Consider the following 21,043-nt stretch of genomic DNA (forward strand, 5'->3'; position numbering starts at 1 on the left):
GAGTAACCTTTGGATTCGCACCAATATAGGTATTTACGCCATATTTTATGGTAAATCTTTCTGGTAACAGGCTTCCTAGCCTGTATTAAGGTATCAATAACTGACTCAGAAAAACCACGCTTTGATAAGATCAAGCGTTCAATTTCCAAGCAGTCAGCTTCAGAGAAGTTAGATTTTGATGTTTGAAAGGACCCTGAATCAGAAGGTCCTGTTTCAGAGGTAACGACCAAGGTGGACAGAATGACATGTCCACCAGATCTGTATACCAAGTCCTGCGTGGCCATGCAGGCGCTATTAGAATCACTGATGCTTTCTCCTGTTTGATTCTGGCAATCAATCGAGGAAGCATCGGGAAAGGTGGAAACACATGAGCCATCCTGAAGGTCCATGGTGCTGTCAAGGCATCTATCAGGACCGCTCCCGGATCCCTGGATCTGGACCCGTAGCGCGGAAGCTTGGCGTTCTGTCGAGACGCCATGAGATCTATCTCTGGTTTGCCCCAACGTCGAAGTATTTGGGCAAAGACCTCTGGATGAAGTTCCCACTCCCCCGGATGAAAAGTCTGACGACTTAAGAAATCCGCCTCCCAGTTCTCCACTCCCGGGATGTGGATTGCAGACAGGTGGCAAGAGTGAGACTCTGCCCAGCGAATTATCTTCGATACTTCCATCATTGCTAGGGAGCTTCTTGTCCCTCCCTGATGGTTGATATAAGCTACAGTCGTGATGTTGTCCGACTGGAACCTGATGAACCCCCGAGTTGCTAACTGGGGCCAAGCCAGAAGAGCATTGAGGACTGCTCTCAATTCCAGAATGTTTATTGGAAGAAGACTCTCCTCCTGATTCCATAGTCCCTGAGCCTTCAGAGAATTCCAGACAGCGCCCCAACCTAGTAGGCTGGCGTCTGTTGTTACAATTGACCAGTCTGGCCTGCTGAATGGCATTCCCCTGGACAGATGTGGCCGATAAAGCCACCATAGAAGAGAATTTCTGGTCTCTTGAATGGAATGAAGGACACGGCATGCATTTTGAAGTTTTGTTAACCTGTCCTCTGTCAGGTAAATCTTCATTTCTACAGAATCTATCAGAGTCCCCAGGAAGGGAACTCTTGTGAGTGGAAAGAGAGAACTTTTCTCTTCGTTCACTTTCCATCCATGCGACCTTAGAAATGCCAGTACTATCTCTGTATGAGATTTGGCAGTTTGAAAGCTTGAAGCTTGTATCAGTATGTCGTCTAAGTACGGAGCTACTGAAATTCCTCGCGGTCTTAGTACCGCCAGAAGAGTGCCCAGAACCTTTGTGAAGATTCTTGGAGCCGTAGCCAGTCCGAATGGAAGAGCTACAAACTGGTAATGCCTGTCTAAAAAGGCAAACCTTAGATACCGGACAGAATGACTTCTGTGAATCGGTATGTGAAGGTAAGCATCCTTTAAATCCACTGTGGTCAAGTACTGACCCTCTTGGATCATGGGCAAAATTGTTCGAATAGTTTCCATCTTGAACGATGGAACTCTTAGGAATTTGTTTAGGATCTTTAAATCCAAGATTGGCCTGAAGGTTCCCTCTTTTTTGGGAACTACAAACAGATTTGAGTAAAACCCTTGTCCTTGTTCCAACCGCGGAACTGGATGGATCACTCCCATTAATAAAAGATCTTGTACGCAGCGTAGAAACGCTTCCTTCTTTGTTAGGTTTGTTGACAACCTTGACAGATGAAATCTCCCTCTTGGGGGAGAGGATTTGAAGTCCAGAAGGTATCCCTGAGATATGATCTCTAACGCCCAGGGATCCTGAACATCTCTTGCCCAAGCCTGGGCGAAGAGGGAAAGTCTGCCCCCCACTAGATCCGGTCCCGGATCGGGGGCCCTCAATTCATGCTGTCTTAGGGGCAGCAGCAGGTTTTCTGGCCTGTTTGCCCCTGTTCCAGGACTGGTTAGGTTTCCAGCCTTGTCTGTAGCGAGCAACAGCTCCTTCCTGTTTTGGTGCAGAGGAAGTTGATGCTGCTCCTGCTTTGAAATTACGAAAGGAACGAAAATTGGACTGTCTAGCCTTGGCTTTGGCCTTGTCCTGAGGCAGGGCATGACCTTTACCTCCTGTAATGTCATCAATAATCTCTTTCAAGCCGGGCCCGAATAAGGTCTGCCCTTTGAAAGGAATATTAAGCAATTTAGATTTAGACGTAACATCAGCTGACCAGGATTTTAGCCACAGAGCTCTGCGTGCCTGAATGGCGAATCCTGAATTTTTAGCCGCAAGTTTAGTTAAATGTACTACGGCATCTGAAATAAATGAATTAGCTAACTTAAGGAATTTAAGTTTGTGTGTGATGTCATCTAGTGTGGATGATTGAAGTGTCTCTTCCAGAGACTCAAACCAAAATGCTGCTGCAACCGTGACAGGCGCAATACATGCAAGAGGTTGCAATATAAACCCTTGTTGAACAAACATTTTCTTAAGGTAACCCTCTAATTTTTTATCCATTGGATCTGAAAAAGCACAGCTATCCTCCACTGGGATAGTGGTACGCTTAGCTAAAGTAGAAATTGCTCCCTCCACCTTAGGGACCATTTGCCATAAGTCCCGTGTGGCGGCGTCTATTGGAAACATTTTTCTGAATATAGGAGGGGGTGAGAAAGGCACACCGGGTCTATCCCACTCCTTAGTAACAATGTCAGTAAGTCTCTTAGGTATAGGAAAAACGTCAGTACTCGTCGGTACCGCAAAATATTTATCCAACCTACACATTTTTTCTGGGATTGCAACTGTGTTACAATCATTCAGAGCCGCTAATACCTCCCCTAGTAACACACGGAGGTTCTCAAGCTTAAATTTAAAATTTGAAATGTCTGAGTCCAGTTTATTTGGATCAGAACCGTCACCCACAGAATGAAGCTCTCCGTCTCCATGTTCTGCAAACTGTGACGCAGTATCAGACATGGCCCTTGCATTATCAGCGCACTCTGTTCTCATCCCAGAGTGATCACGTTTACCTCTTAGTTCTGGTAGTTTAGCCAAAACTTCAGTCATAACAGTAGCCATATCTTGTAATGTGATTTGTAATGGCCGCCCAGATGCACTCGGCGCTACAATATCACGCACCTCCTGAGCGGGAGATGCAGGTACTGACACGTGAGGCGAGTTAGTCGGCATAACTCTCCAATCGTTGTTTGGTGAAATATGTTCAATTTGTACAGATTGACTATTTTTTAAAGTAGCATCAATACATTTAGTACATAAATTTCTATTGGGCTCCACTTTGGCATTAACACATATAGCACAGAGATATTCCTCTGAATCAGACATGTTTAACACACTAGCAAATAAACAGCAACTTGGAAATACTTTTCAAAGTAATTTACAAATAATATGAAAACGAACTGTGCCTTTAAGAAGCACAGAAAAATATTATAACAGATAAAATAATTAAGTTATAGCATCAATCTTTGTCAGAATATACAGTTTTAGCAAAGGATTGTTCCCCTCAGCAAATGATAACTAACCCAGGCAGCAGAAAAAAATACACAAATAAACGTTTTTTATATCACAGTCAATACAATCAGCACAGCTCTGCTGTAATGATTACTTCCCTCAAAAAAGACTCTTGAGATCCCTGAACTCTGTAGAGATGAACCGGAACATGCAGGAAGAAAATGAACCTCTGACTGAGTTTTTCTGATGCATAGTAAAAGCGCCAAAAATGGCCCCTCCCCCACACACATAACAGTGAGAGGGATCAGTGAACTGCTCTAATTTAAATCAAAACTATTGCCAAGTGGAAAAAAAGTGCCCAAAACATTTTTTCACCCAGTACCTCAGAGAAAAAAACGTTTTTACATGCCAGCAAAAAAACATTTTACCTCAATAATTAATTGTCATTTAAAACCTATTGCAAGTCCCTGCAAAATAGGTTAAGTCTATGTATACAGTTTAAAAGCCAGAGAAGTACCATTTCCCAGAAAACTGAAGTGTAAAATATACATACATGACAGCCTGATATCAGCTACATCTACTGCATTCAAGGCTGAGTTTACATTATAACGGTATGGCAGGATTTTCTCATCAATTCCATGTCAGAAAATAATAAACTGCTACATACCTCTTTGCAGATTAATCTGCCTGCTGTCCCCTGATCTGAAGTTTACCTCTCCTCAGATGGCCGAGAAACAGCAATATGATCTTAACTACTCCGGCTAAAATCATAGAAAAACTCAGGTAGATTCTTCTTCAAATTCTACCAGAGAAGGAATAACACACTCCGGTGCTATTATAAAATAACAAACTTTTGATTGAAGATATAAAAACTAAATATATCACCATAGTCCTCTCACACATCCTATCTAGTCGTTGGGTGCAAGAGAATGACTGGGGGTGACGTAGAGGGGAGGAGCTATATAGCAACTCTGCTGGGTGAATCCTCTTGCACTTCCTGTAGGGGAGCAGTTAATATCCCACAAGTAATGATGACCCGTGGACTGATCACACTTAACAGAAGAAAACGTCAGTACACACCGGTACCGCAAAGTATTTATCCAGCCTACATAATTTCTCTGGGATTGCAACTGTGTTACAATCATTTAGAGCCGCTAATACCTCCCCTAGTAATACGCAGAGGTTCTCAAGCTTAAATTTAAAATTAGAAATTTCTGAATCCAGTCTGCCTGGATCAGATCCGTCACCCACAGAATGAAGCTCTCCGTCCTCATGTTCTGCAAATTGTGACGCAGTATCGGACATGGCTCTCCCATTATCAGCGCGCTCTGTCCTTACCCCAGAGTGATCGCGTTTACCTCTTAAATCTGGCAATTTAGATAACACTTCTGTCATAACAGTAGCCATGTCTTGCAAAGTGATTTGTATGGGCCTCCCTGATGTACTTGGCGCCACAATATCACGCACCTCCTGAGCGGGAGGCGAAGGTACTGACACGTGAGGAGAGTTAGTCGGCATAACTTCCCTCTCGTTGTCTGGTGATAATTTCTTTACATGTAAATTTTGACTTCTATTTAAAGTAACATCAATACATTGAGTACATAAATTTCTATTGGGCTCCACATTGGCCTTTAAACATAGTGAACAAACAGATTCATCTGTATCAGACATGTTTAAACAAACTAGAACAAAGTCACCTGTACTAGGACTGACCACATCCGCAGGGCAATGGTGCAGGTAAAAACACAGACTTTATTGTAAGTAGTACAACAATCACAGGGTGCAAACAAGCTCAGGAGTGAACTGAGAACAACTGAAACGTCCAACGCGTTTCCTGCCCGTAGGCACTTCGTCAGGGACTAAACATGTTAATACACATACAGCTTAAAAAGGCTCACCTCTCTACGTCACAATATAAACACCTGCTCATTATTGTTAAAGGGACAGCAAATAATATCAGGCAGAGAATCGTTACTAAAGAGCATAAAAGATATCCAAATACACTTATAATACAAGTCAGAATCTTATCTTATGTAATCACTGTGTATAAATCTTGTATCGGCAACAGTAACATATAAAAAGGTGCAATACAAATGACTTGATAAAGCAGTGACAAACAATTGGATCTCGCTATTCCCTGATATTATCACAAACCAAGTAGTAATGGATGAGCATTGGTAACAACAATTTAAAAGCTAAAAAATAATAATAATGTTATTGTTCTTAAAGATGTTAAAGGGACTCACAAAGGATTATTTAACCGGCTCACATATAATTATGAAAAATATATATAGTATTAATACAATAAAAAAATATATACATATATGCAGTGTTGATACAATGAAGTATAATATATGAGGCCAGCTATTTTACACCCGACCACTATAGGATGTGAAAGAAGAATATTAATGGAGACCAAGCTAATACACCTCTGACTCAGCATCTGTAACCCAGACTGCATGAACCAAAGTTGCTGGACCTAAAATTAGCGAATCCAATTTATTTAACAAATTCAACAAAAAAAGTAAAAACAAATCCACCAAAATAACTCTCCAGTGTCAGTGATTAAATACCTACATTGTGAAAAAAATATTTGCACGAGTGATGAACTAAATATGAAGTGAATGAATGAGAGTGTGAAAGTGGAATAAACATGCATAATTAAAAATGCATGAATAGTAAGTATACATGATATTGATAAATATTAGGTTCTTACCTCTAATGATCGTGTCCAAAGGGATAAAGGATTTATAGATGCATGTAATGTTCCAGTATGTCTAATAAATCAATAACAATAAAACGAAATCCTACTCTATAAGTGAATAATAAAATTGAGTGTGCACATGATGTCTTAAACCTAACCTAATATTAATAAGGGTTAAACTAATAAATATTAATATTGAAAGACAAAGTAAATAATAACTATAATGAATTTAATAAATCGAATGGATTCGCAGCTTCTAGTGACTAGGGTAGAATAACCCCTGGTTATTAATTTCAAGATATCTGGTCCCTATTTGTTTATTCTATATAAAAACCAGAGCCTTGTTCTCTTCACTTACCCTTCAATGTCTCTTCCTCCAATTTTACTCACCCCTGCCACTACAGCCTTATAAGATATAGGCTAATTTTTACCTTAATGTATATAATTAAGGACCTTTTACCCCAGTTGGTAGTAATAGTAATTACAGCCCCATTAGGTATGAGCCAGTTCTCCGCCTGGCCCATATCTTGAAATTAATAACCAGGGGTTATTCTACCCTAGTCAGTAGAAGCTGCGAATCCATTAGATTTATTAAATTCATTATAGTTATTATTTACTTTGTCTTTCAATATTAATATTTATTAGTTTAACCCTTATTAATATTAGGTTAGGTTTAAGACATCATGTGCACACTCAATTTTATTATTCACTTATAGAGTAGGATTTCGTTTTATTGTTATTGATTTATTAGACATACTGGAACATTACATGCATCTATAAATCCTTTATCCCTTTGGGCACGATCACTCTCATTCATTCACTTCATATTTAGTTCATCACTCGTGCAAATATTTTTTTCACAATGTAGGTATTTGTTTTTTTCTTTTTTTGTTGAATTTGTTAAATAAATTGGATTCGCTAATTTTAGGTCCAGCAACTTTGGTTCATGCAGTCTGGGTTACAGATGCTGAGTCAGAGGTGTATTAGCTTGGTCTCCATTAATATTCTTCTTTCACATCCTATAGTGGTCGGGTGTAAAATAGCTGGCCTCATATATTATACTTCATTGTATCAACACTGCATATATGTATATATTTTTTTATTGTATTAATACTATATATATTTTTCATAATTATATGTGAGCCGGTTAAATAATCCTTTGCGAGTCCCTTTAACATCTTTAAGAACAATAACATTATTATTATTTTTTAGCTTTTAAATTGTTGTTACCAATGCTCATCCATTACTACTTGGTTTGTGATAATATCAGGGAATAGCGAGATCCAATTGTTTGTCACTGCTTTATCAAGTCATTTGTATTGCACCTTTTTATATGTTACTGTTGCAGATACAAGATTTATACACAGTGATTACATAAGATACGATTCTGACTTGTATTATAAGTGTATTTGGATATCTTTTATGCTCTTTAGTAACGATTCTCTGCCTGATATTATTTGCTGTCCCTTTAACAATAATGAGCAAGTGTTTATATTGTGACGTAGAGAGGTGAGCCTTTTTAAGCTGTATGTGTATTGACATGTTTAGTCCCTGACGAAGTGCCTACGGGCAGGAAACGCGTCGGACGTTTCAGTTGTTCTCAGTTCACTCCTGAGCTTGTTTGCACCCTGTGATTGTTGTACTACTTACAATAAAGTCTGTGTTTTTACCTGCACCATTGCCCTGCGGATGTGTTCAGTCCTAGTACAGGTGACTTTGTTCTATATTCATTGCTTGTGCATCCGGCAACCAGAGGAGCGTCTCCCTACCTGTTAACAGGACGTCCCAAGGTGGAGCTCTAGAAGCGGCATAAGTGGTGAGAATACCTGGCTTATTTTACAGCCATGATTTACATGCATTACTTAACTGCCGATTACCTTGTATCACCAGCAAATTCTATCGTCACCACAGTTCCACCTTTTGATAATAAGGACTTACTACATTCACTGTGTACACGTTATAACCAGTTTGATACCGTCACGTATACGCTATCATTTTGTCTTCACACAGAGACACTTTTACACTCACAGTGATTGAATATTTTTACAGTGTGCTATAACTGCATTGCATATTTAACTATTTAAACAAACTAGCAATGACAACTAGCAAGCTTGGAAAATACTTCAAATAAATTTTCAAGCAATATAAAAAACGCTGCTGCGCCTTTAAGAAGCACAAAAACGCTCTCACAGTTGAAATAACAATGAACCAAATTAGTTATAGCAACCAAATTTTCACAATAAGTGTATACAGTTAGCAGAGGATTGCACCCACCAGCAAAAAGATGATTAACCCCATAATGCCCAAAAACGGATAACAATTCTATTAATTAACGTTTTTATCATAGTCAAACACACTGTCACAGGTCTGCTGTGACTGATTACCTCCCTCAAAACGAATTTTGAAGACCCCTGAGCCCTATGGAGACGTCCTGGATCATGGAGGATAAAATAGGAAGACTGTGACTGAATTTTTACTGCGCAATAAAGCGCTAAAATAGGCCCCTCCCACTCATATTACAACAGTGGGGAAGCTCAGTAAACTGTTTCTATGCAGAGAAAAACGATAGCCATGTGGTAAAAATTATGCCCAATAAGTTTATATCACCAAGTACCTCATAAAAAACGATTAACATGCTAGTAAACGTTTTGAATAAATAATTTAAAAGTTATGATGTGTTATTAATAAGCCTGCTACCAGTCGCTTTTACTGCAGTGAAGGCTCATACATTACTTCAGTATTAACAGTATTTTCTGAGTAAAATTCCATTCCCTAGAAAAATACTTCAGTGTACACACACATTTATCAGCCTGATACCAGTCGCTACCACTGCATTTAAGGCTGAACATTACATCGGTATTAGCAGTATTTTCTCAGTCAATTCCATTCCTTAGAAAATAATTTACTGCACATACCTCCTTGCAGGGGGGCCCTGCATGCTATTCCCCTGTTCTGAAGTTACCTCACTCCTCAGAATGTATGAGAACAGCCAGTTGATCTCAGTTACGTCTGCTAAGATCATAGGAAAAACTCAGGCAGATTCTTCTTCTAATGCTGCCTGAGAATAAACAGCACACTCCGGTGCCGTTTAAAATAACAAACTTTTGATTGAAGACATAAACTAAGTTAAAAACATCACAGCCCTCTCACAACGACCTATCTTTAGTTAGGTTGCAAGAGAATGACTGGATATGACACGTGAGGGGAGGAGCTATATAGCAGCTCTGCTTGGGTGTTTCCCTCTTGCAACTTCCTGTTAGGGAGGAGATATAATCCCATAAGTAATGGATGACCCGTGGACTGACTACACTTAACAAGAGAAAAGGCCAGTACAGGCCCAGAATAACTCGCTGACCCATGACAAAAAGTATACACGGATAAGGTTTACCTGCCTCTTTGTCTGTCTGCCTGCCCGCATGTCTGTCTTTACAAAAGATAATTATCTTTATTTTAAATTGACATGTGTTTTTAAGGAATTGCATGATACAGTTATTTCAATGAATATCGCCAATTTCAGGGGATATTACGCATGCATAGTTGCTTTAAAAAATCAAAGAAAAAAGCCTACCGCACCCAGTGTTCCCAGGCGATCTCCCATCCAGGTACTGACCAGGCCTGACACTGCTTAACTTCCGAGATCAGACGGGATCGGGTGCATTCAGAGTAGTGTGGCGGTAGGAATTTGCTGCTTGTACCCAGCGTGAATTAAGCTTGCTCATGCCTTCATTCACAGCTTTGTAAACAATGGAAGAGATAAAATGGACTTACAATTTTGACCGCAAATGAATAAATAAAAAAGGTCAGTACAGGCCCAGAATAATTCGCTGACCCATGACAAAAAGTATACACGGATAAGGTTTACCTGCCTCTTTGTCTGTCTGCCTGCCTGTCTGTCTGTCTTTACAAAAGATAATTATCTTTATTTTAAGTTGACATGTGTTTTTAAGGAATTGAAAGATACAGTTATTTCAATGAATATCGCCACTTTCAGGGGATATTACGCATGAATAGTTGCTTTAAAAAAATCAAAGAAAAAAGCCTACCTCACCCGGTGTTTCCAGGCGGTCTCCCATCCAGGTACTGACCAGGCCTGACACTGCTTAACTTCCAAGATCAGACGGGATCGGGTGCATTCAGAGTAGTGTGGCGGTAGGCATTTGCTGCTTGTACCCAGCAAATATTAAGCTTGCTCATGCCTTCATTGACAGCTTTGTAAACAATGGAAGAGATAAAATGGAGTTACAATTTTGACCGCAAATGAATAAATAAAAAAGGCCAGTACAAGCCCAGAATAACTCGCTGACCCATGACAAAAAGTATACACGGATAAGGTTTACCTGCCTCTTTGTCTGTCTGCCTGCCTGTCTGTCTGTCTTTACAAAAGATAATTATCTTTATTTTAAATTGACATGTGTTTTTAAGGAATTGCAAGATAGTTATTTCAATGAATATCGCCACTTTCAGGGGATATTACGCATGAATAGTTGCTTTAAAAAATCAAAGAAAAAAGCCTACCTCACCCGGTTTTTCCAGGTGGTCTCCCATCCAGGTACTGACCGGGCCTGACACTGCTTAACCTCCGAGATCAGACGGGATCGGGTGCATTCAGAGTAGTGTGGCGGTAGGCATTTGTTGCTTGTACCCAGTGCAAATTAAGCTTGCTCATGCCTTCATTCACAGCTTTGTAAACAATGGAAGAGATAAAATGGAGTTACAATTTTGACCGCAAATGAATAAATATAAATGGCCAGTACAGGCCCAGAATAACTCGCTGACCCATGACAAAAAGTATACACGGATAAGGTTTACCTGCCTCTTTGTCTGTCTGCCTTCCTGACTATCTGTCTTTACAAAAGATAATTATCTTTATTTTAAATTGACATGTGTTTTTAAGGAATTGCATGATACAGTTATTTCAATGAATATCGCCACTTTCAGGGGATATTACGCATGCATAGTTGCTTTGAAAAATAAAAAAAAAGCCTACCGCACTCTGTGTTCCTGGACGGTCTCTCATAGAGGTACTGACCAGGCCTGTCACTGCTTAACTTCCGAGATCAGACGGGATCGGTTGCATTCAGAGTAGTGTGGCAGTAGGCATTTGCTGCCTGTACCCAGCACAAATTAAGCTTGCTCATGCCTTCATTCACAGCTTTGTAAACAATGGAAGAGATAAAATGTGGTTACAATTTTGACTGCAAATGAATAAAGACGCTTTTTCATGAAAAGTGTTGGAACGGCACCTTCCCATCAACATACACAAACCAAATTCACCAGCCACACTTTACTAGATGTGATAAGTGTAATCAACCACAAATGATCCACAGAAAACATGTGCCAGTACCCGTTCTGGCCAGTAATACGATTTTTCCTGAAAAGTGACTGAACGGCACCATACCAGCAAATCAAATACACCAAATTCACCAGTCACACATTACTAAATGTGATAAGTGTAATAAACTACAAACCATCCACAGAAACCATGTTCCAATACCTTTTCCAGCCTGTAATACACTCTTTCATGAGAAGTGATGGAACAACACCTTCCCAGCAACATATACAGACCAGATTAAGCAGCCACACATAACTAGAAGAAATAAGTGTAATCAACCACAAACCATCCACAGAAACCACGTTCCAATACTCGTTTCAGCCTGTAAAACGCTTTTTCATTAAAAGCGATGTAACGGCACCTTCCCAGCAAACCAAATACACCAAAATTACAAGGCACACATGACTAAATGTAATAAGTGTAATCAGCCACAAACCATCCACAGAAACCACATTATGATATCTGTTCCAGCCTGTAATACACTTTTTCATGAAAAGTGATGGAACGGCACCTTCCCAGCAACATATACAGACCAAATTCACCAGTCATACATAACTAGATGTCATAAGATTAATCAATCACAAACGATCCACAGAAACCACATTTCAATACCCGTTCCGGCCGGTAATACACTTTTCCATGAAAAATGACGGAACAGCACCTTACCAGCAAACCAAATTCACCAGTCACACATGACTAAATGTAATAAGTTTAATCAACCACAAATCATCCACAGAAACCACGTTCAAATACCCATTCTAGCTGGTAATATGCTTTTTCATGAAAAGTGACGGAACTGCAGCTTCCCAGCAAACTAGATACACCACATTCACCAATTACATATGACTACATTTAATAAGTGTAATCAGCCACAAACCATCCACAGAAGCCACATTATGATATCTGTTCTTGCTTTTTTATGAAAAGTGACAGAACAGCACCTTCCCTGCAATATATACAGACCAAATTCAACAACCACACATAACTAGATGTAATAATTGTAATCAACCATAAACCATCCACAGAAACCACATTCCAATACCCGCTCCGGACTGTAATATGCTTTTTCATTAAAACTGACTGAACGGCACCTTCCCAGCAAATCAAATACACCAAATTCACCAGTCACACATGACTAAATGTAATAAAGTGTAATCAGCCACAAACCATCCACAGAAACCACATTATGATATCTGTTCCGGCCTTTAATACGCTTTTTTATAAATAGGGACGGAACAGCACCTTCCCAGCAACATATACAGACCAAATTAACCAGCCACACATAACTAGAGGAAATAAGTGTAATCAACCACAAACCATCCACAGAAACCACGTTCCAATACCCGTTCCAGCCATTAATACACTTTTTTATGAAAAGTGATGGAATTGCACCTTCCCAGCAACATATACAGACCAAAACCACCAGTCACACATGACTAAATGTTATAAGTGTAATTAGCCATAAACCATCCACAGAAACCACATTATGATATCTGTTCCAGCCTGTAATAAACTTTTTTTTTATTAAAAGTGACTGAACAGCACCTTCCCAGCAACATATACAGACCAAATTCATCAGCCACACATAACTAGGTTAAATAAGTGTAATAAACCACAAACCATCCACATAAACTATGTTCCAATACTCATTCTGGCTGGTAATACGCTTTTTCATGAAAAGTGATGGAACAGCACCTTCACAGCAACATAGACAGAACAAATTCACCAGCCACACATAACTAGATGTGATAAGTGTAATCAACCACAAACCATCCACAGAAACCACGTTCCAATACTCATTCTGGCTGGTAATATGCTTTTTCATGAAAAGTGACGGAACAGCACCTTCCTAGCAAATCAAATACACCAAATTCACCAGTCACACATGACTAAATGTAATAAGTGTAATCAGCTACAAACCATTCACAGAAGCCACATGTTGATATCTGTTCCGACCTTTAATACACTTTTGTTATGAAAAGTGATGGAAGAGCACCTTCACAGCAACATATACAGACCAAATTCACCAGCCACATATAACTAAATGTGATAAGTGTAATAAACCACAAACCATCCACAGAAACCATGTTCCAATATCTGTTCCGGCCTGTAATATGCTCTTTCATGAGAAGTGACGGAACAACACCTTCCCAGCAACATATACAAACCAGATTCAGCAGCCACACATAAACTAGAAGAAATAAGTGTAATCAACCACAAACCATCCACAGAAACCACATTCCAATACCTGTTCCGGCCTGTAAAACGATTTTTCATGAAAAGTGACGGAACGGCACCTTCTCAGAAAACCAGATACATTCATATGATTAAATGTAAAAAGTGTAATCAGCCACAAACCATCCACAGAAACCCCATTATGATATCTGTTCCGGCCTGTAATACACTTTTTTAATAAAAGTGACAGAACAGCACCTTCCCAGCAACATATACAGATCAAATTCACCAGCCACACATAACTAGATGTGATAAGTGTAATCAACCACAAATGATCCACAGAAAACATGTGCCAATACCCGTTCTGGCCTGTTATACTCTTTTTCATGAAAAGTGACGGAACTGCACCTTCCCAGAAAACCAGATACACCAAATTTACCAGTCAAACATGACTAAATGTTATAAGTGTAATCAGGCACAAACCATCCACAGAAACCATGTTCCAATACCTGTTCTGGCCTGTAATAAGCTTTTTCATGAGAAGTGATGGAACGGCACCTTCCCAGCAAACCAAATACACCAAATTCACCAGTCACACATGACTAAACCACATTATGATATCTGTTCCGGCCTGTAATACACTTTCTCATAAAAACTGATGGAACAGCCCTTTCCCAGCACCATTTACAGACCAAATTCAGCAGCCACACATAACTAGATAAATTACGTGTAATCAACCACAAACCATCCACAGAAACCATGTTCCAATACCTGTTCTGGCCTGTAATAAGCTTTTTCATGAGAAGTGAGGGAACCAGTGACGTGCACTCATAGGAGGCAGGTGAGGCAGTGCCTCCCCTGGCCAATGTGGTTATTACAGCCTTTTTTTATTAAAAAAATAACAAAAAAATAATAAATCTTTTTTTTCTTTTCCATTTTTTTTCCCATCTCAAAAGGTGACCCCCCACCCCTCCACCAAATTCATTATTTTATTGACATTTATTTTATTTATTTATTGTTTTAAAAAACGTTATATTAAGTAATTACAATTACATTCATATTGCGCAAGAAAGTAGAGGCTAGCTATCCTTCCATTGCGCAATATGAATGTAATTGTAATACTGTATTGTATGGGCCACAAGAAACTGCCACCCAGTGTGGAATAAGAGCCAATGCAGCAGTCTCTCTTGCGGCCCATACTGCTCCCACCGGAGGCTTGTATCTTCAAGCCTCCGGGAGCCCTCAACCCTGTCTGCCCGCCCCTCAGCCAATCAGAGTCTCTGAGTATGTCTGAGTGACTGAGTCTCTCAGTCTCTGGGCTGGCTGAGTTGCTGGGCGGGAAATTGAGGCGGCAGATGCAGGCGCAGCGCACTGGTCAGGTGTTGTGTCATGTGCGGCCATCAGTGAGTGTTCGTCGGCATCAAGAACAGTCATCATCAGGATCATTCAGGAGGCAAGTGTGCTCTCATCAGTCAGTGTCTGGCTGCTTAGTCAGTGTCCTAGTGAAGTGAGTCGCCGGCGTGACCGGTGACCCCCGTGTACTGTCAGTGTCTGTCTATTCTACTGGTGAACTGGACTGGTGACGACGGTCGGTCAGAGACTGAGAGTGACCAGTGACGCACAGTGACAGACAGTATGATGATCACACACAGACCAGAGTGACATAACATAATTTTTACTGACTGACTCTGTCTGAGACTAACTGTATGTAGTGTGTCTGTGATCAGAGTGAACCGCAAGGACTCTTGTTCTTTGTTTGCAACTTGCATTGGCATTGGCACCAGCTGCGATTGCACCAGTCACTCTAAAAAGTTGAAAAGCTCAAACTTGCTCTGTCTCATTTTTGTTAACAGCAGATGCAGTAATTCATTCATCTGTATTAAGTTAATATAGAATTACAGATAGCTAGGATGAATGAATTACCGCATCTGCTGCTAACAAAAAACGAGACAGAGCAGGTTTGAGCTTTTTAACATTTTAGAGTGACTGATCCAATCTGGGAATAGCTGCAAAGGGATCATCAGACTTAGTCATATATACAGTGAAGACAGAGTCTGATGTAGCCCTTTCCATCTGCCCTGGGTGCCTTCTCTCCACCTTCCAGAGCGCAACAGTTAAAAACTTTTTTTTTGTTTTATTTTTTAAAATGCTGGCCTTTTTAATGATGGCAGCCAGCAGATGGCGCTGAAGAGCACTGGTCAGCCCGACAAACAAGATGAGCTGCAAACAGTGTGAGCATGTGCTTCAGTGTCAGACAGTGTTATGGATAATTGTCAATTAGAGGAGGTAAGAATTTTTTTTTTAGGAGTGTCAATCTGTGTTTGCAAATATGGCAGTTCTATGGCAGGGTCCAGGGCTCTAAACATAACATTATAGCACTTGAAATGCTGTGTTAGGAAATAAAGGATGCAAATGAGACTTTTTCATGAACTGCAGATAAGGGGTTTATTTGTCAAAGCTTCACTTTGTATTTGCAGGACTCTTTAGGCAGGGATGTGGGGTCTTTGCAGGTGTCTTAAGGGGGGGGGCAAAAAATTGCTTGCACCTCCTTGGGTACCCCCTGTGTGTTTGTGTCACTGTATGTTTGTGTGTGTCCTTCTGTGCCCTCCTCTGTGTGTGTCCTTGTGTGCCCTCCTGTGTGTATGTCACTGTGTGTATGTTTGTGTGCCCTCCTGTGTGTGTGTGTCACTGTGTGTATGTTTGTGTGTCCTTGTGTGCCCTCCTGCGTGTGTCACTGTGTATGTCCTTGTGTGCCCTCCTGTGTGTGTGTGTGTCACTGTGTATGTCCTTGTGTGCCCTCCTGTGTGTGTGTCACTGTGTGTATGTTTGTGTGTCCTTGTGTGCCCTCCTGCGTGTGTCACTGTGTATGTCCTTATGTGCCCTCCTGTGTGTGTGTGTGTGTGCGTCACTGTGTATGTCCTTGTGTGCCCTCCTGTGTGTGTGTGTGTTACTGTGTGTATGTTTGTGTGGCCTCCTATGTGTGTGTGTATGTTTGTGTGTCCTTGTGTGCCCTCCTGTGTGTGTGTGTGTCACTGTGTGTATGTTTGTGTGTCCTTGTGTGCCCTCCTGCGTGTGTCACTGTGTATGTCCTTGTGTGCCCTCCTGTGTGTGTGTGTGTGTGTGTCACTGTGTATGTCCTTGTGTGCCCTCCTGTGTGTGTGTGTGTCACTGTGTGTATGTTTGTGTGGCCTCCTATGTGTGTGTGTATGTTTGTGTGTCCTTGTGTGCCCTCCTGTGTGTGTGTCACTGTGTGTATGTTTGTGTGTCCTTGTGTGCCCTCCTGCGTGTGTCACTATGTATGTCCTTGTGTGCCCTCCTGTGTGTGTGTGTGTGTCACTGTGTATGTCCTTGTGTGCCCTCCTGTGTGTGTGTGTCACTGTGTGTATGTTTGTGTGGCCTCCTGTGTGTGTGTCACTGTGTGTATGTTTGTGTGTCCTTGTGTGCCCTCCTTTGTGTGTTTCACTGTGTATGTCCTTGTGTGCCCTCCTGTGTGTGTGTGTGTGTGTCACTGTTTGTGTGGGTCCTTGTGTGTCCTCCTGTGTGTATGTGTCACTGTATGTGTGTGGCATTATGTGTATTTTTGTGTGTCCCTGTGTATGTGTGTGTGTCACTCTGTGCCTTCCTGTGTGTGTCACTGTGTATATGTTTGTGTCATTTTGTGCCCTCCTGTGTGTCACTGTGTCCTTGTGTGCCATCCTGTGTGTGTCACTGTGTGTATGTTTGTGTGTCCTTGTGTGCCTTCCTGTGTATATGTTTCTGTGTGTGTCCTTTTGTGCCCTCTTCTGTGTCACTGTGTGTATGTTTGTGTGTGTCCTTGTGTGCCCTCCTGTGTGTGTGTGTGTCACTGTGTCCTTGTGTGCCCCCTGTGTGTCACTGTGTGTATGTTTGTGTGCCCCCTGTGTGTGTCACTGTGTGCGTCCTTGTGTGCCTTCTTATGTGTGTGTGTCACTGTGTGTATGTTTGTGTGTGTCCTTGTGTGTCCCCTGTGTGTGTCACTGTGTATGTCTGTGTGTGTCACTGTGTGTGTGTTTGTGTGTGTCCTTCTGTGCCCCTGTGTGTGTCACTGCGTGTATGTCTGTGTTTTTTTGTGTGCCCTCCTGTATTTGCCTCAAGACTCCAACTCCAAGTCCAAGAAAAAAAAAAAATATTAAAAAAATGATAATGGCAATTTTATGGCACTTATGTTGAGTTTTTAGTCAGACCTTAGCACCTTACATAAGGCAGCAACTACTGCAGTGCCACTCATGCACTTATACCACAATGTTCCAGTATATCCTTTTTTTTACATTGTCTTAGACTTGGAGTGAGTTGGAGGCTTACACCCTCAAGCCTCCAACTCACTCCAAGTCCAACATCACCATGTAATGGCCAAAGTGGTGAATTACATTTTTACTGAAAAATACTGGATTGCTTATACTTCATACTTTAGTGTCATCCCTGTGTATAAAACGTTAAAAACTGCATTATTCTCCAGGTAATCAACATATTGCAGATGAGCTGGTGCTTTAAGTGTTTCTCAACGACGGTCCTCAAGTACCCCAAACAGGCCAGGTTTTCCTCATAGCTGAACTAGAACACAGGTGAAGTATTGCGCTCACCTGTGCTCTAGTTCAGCTATAATGAAAAACTGGCCTGCTACTTGAGGGCCCAGGTTGAGAAACACTGCATTAGTGTAACTGCCTAATTTTACAATTTAATTTAATTTCAAAGTGACTTGCAGAAAAAGTTTCAATCTCTTCAAAGAAAGTGAAAAAAAGTTCTGCACTAGACCATGCACTATATTTTTTCATTTGCGTTGAATGAGTAAAAATGAAGGCTAATCTTCATTGTGCAACCTGCCAATTTAATTGTAAATTTAAGATACCTATATTGTGTTCATATAGGAGTTTCTCAGGCATATTATAGCCAGTGCCTCACCAGCCTCTGATGTCACTCCACGTCACTGGAGGGAACGGCACCTTCCCAGCAAACCAAATACACCAAATTCACCAGTCACACATGACTAAATGTAATAATTGTAATCAGCCACAAACCATCGACAGAAAACACATTATGATATCTGTTCCGGCCTGTAATACAATTTTTCATGAAAAGTGATGGAACGGCACCTTCCCAGCAACATATACAGACCAAATTCAGCAGCCACACATAACTAGATTAAATAAGTGTAATTAACTACAAACCATCCACCAAAATCACGTTCCAATACCCGTTCCGACCTGTAATACCTTTTTTATGAAAAGTGATGGAACAGCACCTGCCCATCAACATATACAGACCAAATTTACCAGTCCCACTTAACTAGATGTGATAAGATTAATCAATCACAAACGATCCACAGAAACCACATTCCAATACCCGTTCCGGCCGTTAATACGCTTTTTCATGAAAAGTGACGAAACAGCACCTTACCAGCAAACAAAATTCATCAGTCACACATGACTAAATGCAATAAGTGCAATCAGCCACAAACCATCCACAGAAACCACATTATGATATCTGTTCCAGCTTTAAATACACTTTTTTATGAAAAGGGACAGAACTGCACATTCCCAGCACCATATACAGACAAAATTCCCCAGCCACACATAACTAGGTATAATAAGTTTAAACAACCACAAACCATCCACAGAAACCATGTTCCAATACCCGCTCTGGACAGTAATACGATTTTTCATGAAAAGTGGAGGAACTGCAGCTTCCCAGCAAACCAGATACACCAAATTCACCAATCACATATGACTAAATGTAAGAAGTGTAATCAACCACATACTTTCTACAGAAACCACATTACAATAACCGTTATGGCCTGTAATACGCTTTATCATGAATAGTGACTGAAGGGCACATTCCCAGCAACCCAGATAGACTAAATTTACTAGCAACAGATGACTAGATGTAATCAGCCACAAGTCATCCACAGAAACCACATAACATCAATTGTAGCCTTTAATATGCTTCTTTATAAAAATGAATGGAACGGTTAGCTGTTTAATAGTTTCAGCACTCAGAAACAGATGAATTGGCTGTGGGGTATAAAGGACAGATCGGAGTCAAGTGTAACTCCTATGCAGCGGACTTGGGGTGATGGGAAGATAGTGGTGATGCCATCATTGATAGAAAATTAAGAAACTGTAGTAGAATTAGAGGGGGTGATGAGAAGGAGCTCAGTCTTGAATATGTTGATTTTTAGGTGGTGAGAGGCCATCCAGGAAGAAATGCCAGATAAGCAGTCACTGATGAAAAAAAGGACAGAAAGAGAGAGTAGAGTGCAGGGGTAGTTGAATCCATAGCTACTAGTGGTGAATCTGGTCTGTTTATGTTGCTAAGAAGGTGCTGCTCCGTCAGTTTTCATGAAAAGCGTATTACAGGCCGGAACAGATATCCTAATGTGGTTTCTGTGAATGGTGTGTGGCTGATTACACTTTATACATTAAGTCATGTGTGACTGGTGAATTGGATGTATCTGGTTTGCTAGGAAGGTGCCGTTCCGTCAGTTTTCATGAAAAAGTGTATTACAGACATTGGAACGTGGTTTCTGTGGGTGGTTTGAGGCTGATTACACTTATCACATTTATTAATGAGTGACTTGTGAATTTGGTGTATCTGGTTTTCTGGGAAGGTGCTGTTCCGGGCTGTTATGTTTGGTTCCAGACACTATTTTGGTAGTTAATTAAATTTTACACCACAAAGATTATTGTTCCTAAATTGTTCTCAATAGTCTCTAACATATCCCATTATATTTTGAATCAATTTCCTTCATAAAAGGCCTGTTCCGTTCCATTCCGGCTTTTACACCTTTCCCATAATATATATAGGGAAACAGGAGTATGACATAGTTTGTAAGAGTGCAACAAAAATGGTTGAAACTAGTGTATTAGATGGACAATATTATTTGATCAGCAGAACCCTGTATCTAAGTACTCTTTATACTTATACATCTGCAGTTAAGATATTTCCAGTTTTGGAAAAGATCAGTATCAAAAGTAAAACTTTACAAGACAATCTGTACCAGTCTTATATTATCACATATTATCCTTCAGCATCGCACCTCCCTGGTACTTTGTACACATTCCTCCTCTAGAAGGGGGAAATAAAGCAGTCATCACAGTAACATGAATATCTATCCATGCAAACATACATCTGGAAGCTAATTTGTGTGTGTGTTTGCAGTCTCTCTCTTAGAAATGTGCATTTATACAAATAAAAATTAATACCATTGAAACAAGACAAGCCTGCTAGTGTGTTACCTGTATACTAGTCCTCCTCACACTGCATGGGGAAGAGCCACTGAAAACAGAGGACAAATGTATCCAACCCTTGAAACAAGACAAGCTAGTGTGTTACCTGTATACTAGTTCTCCACACAGCATGGGGAAGAGCTATTGAAAACAAATACAGGTA

The 21,043-nt window shown here is 40.6% G+C and overlaps 3 non-coding genes and 1 pseudogene across 3 annotated transcripts; all 4 read right to left on the reverse strand.

The window, feature by feature from the left end:
* Window positions 1-9,693: 9,693 nt before the first annotated feature.
* Window positions 9,694-9,812, reverse strand: LOC128665275 (5S ribosomal RNA). The gene has a single exon (XR_008403047.1). It is a non-coding gene; the product is annotated as a 5S ribosomal RNA (ribosomal RNA).
* A 356-nt stretch (window positions 9,813-10,168) lies between these two features.
* LOC128665346 (5S ribosomal RNA) lies at window positions 10,169-10,287 on the reverse strand. Its single transcript, XR_008403104.1, has one exon. It is a non-coding gene; the product is annotated as a 5S ribosomal RNA (ribosomal RNA).
* Window positions 10,288-10,640: 353 nt separating this feature from the next.
* Window positions 10,641-10,759, reverse strand: LOC128665368 (5S ribosomal RNA). Its single transcript, XR_008403126.1, has one exon. It is a non-coding gene; the product is annotated as a 5S ribosomal RNA (ribosomal RNA).
* Window positions 10,760-11,112: 353 nt separating this feature from the next.
* LOC128665233 (uncharacterized) lies at window positions 11,113-11,231 on the reverse strand (annotated as a pseudogene).
* Between the last annotated feature and the right edge of the window lie 9,812 nt (window positions 11,232-21,043).

The sequence above is a fragment of the Bombina bombina genome, chromosome 6 (genome assembly GCF_027579735.1).
Source record: "Bombina bombina isolate aBomBom1 chromosome 6, aBomBom1.pri, whole genome shotgun sequence".
NCBI lineage: Eukaryota > Metazoa > Chordata > Amphibia > Anura > Bombinatoridae > Bombina > Bombina bombina.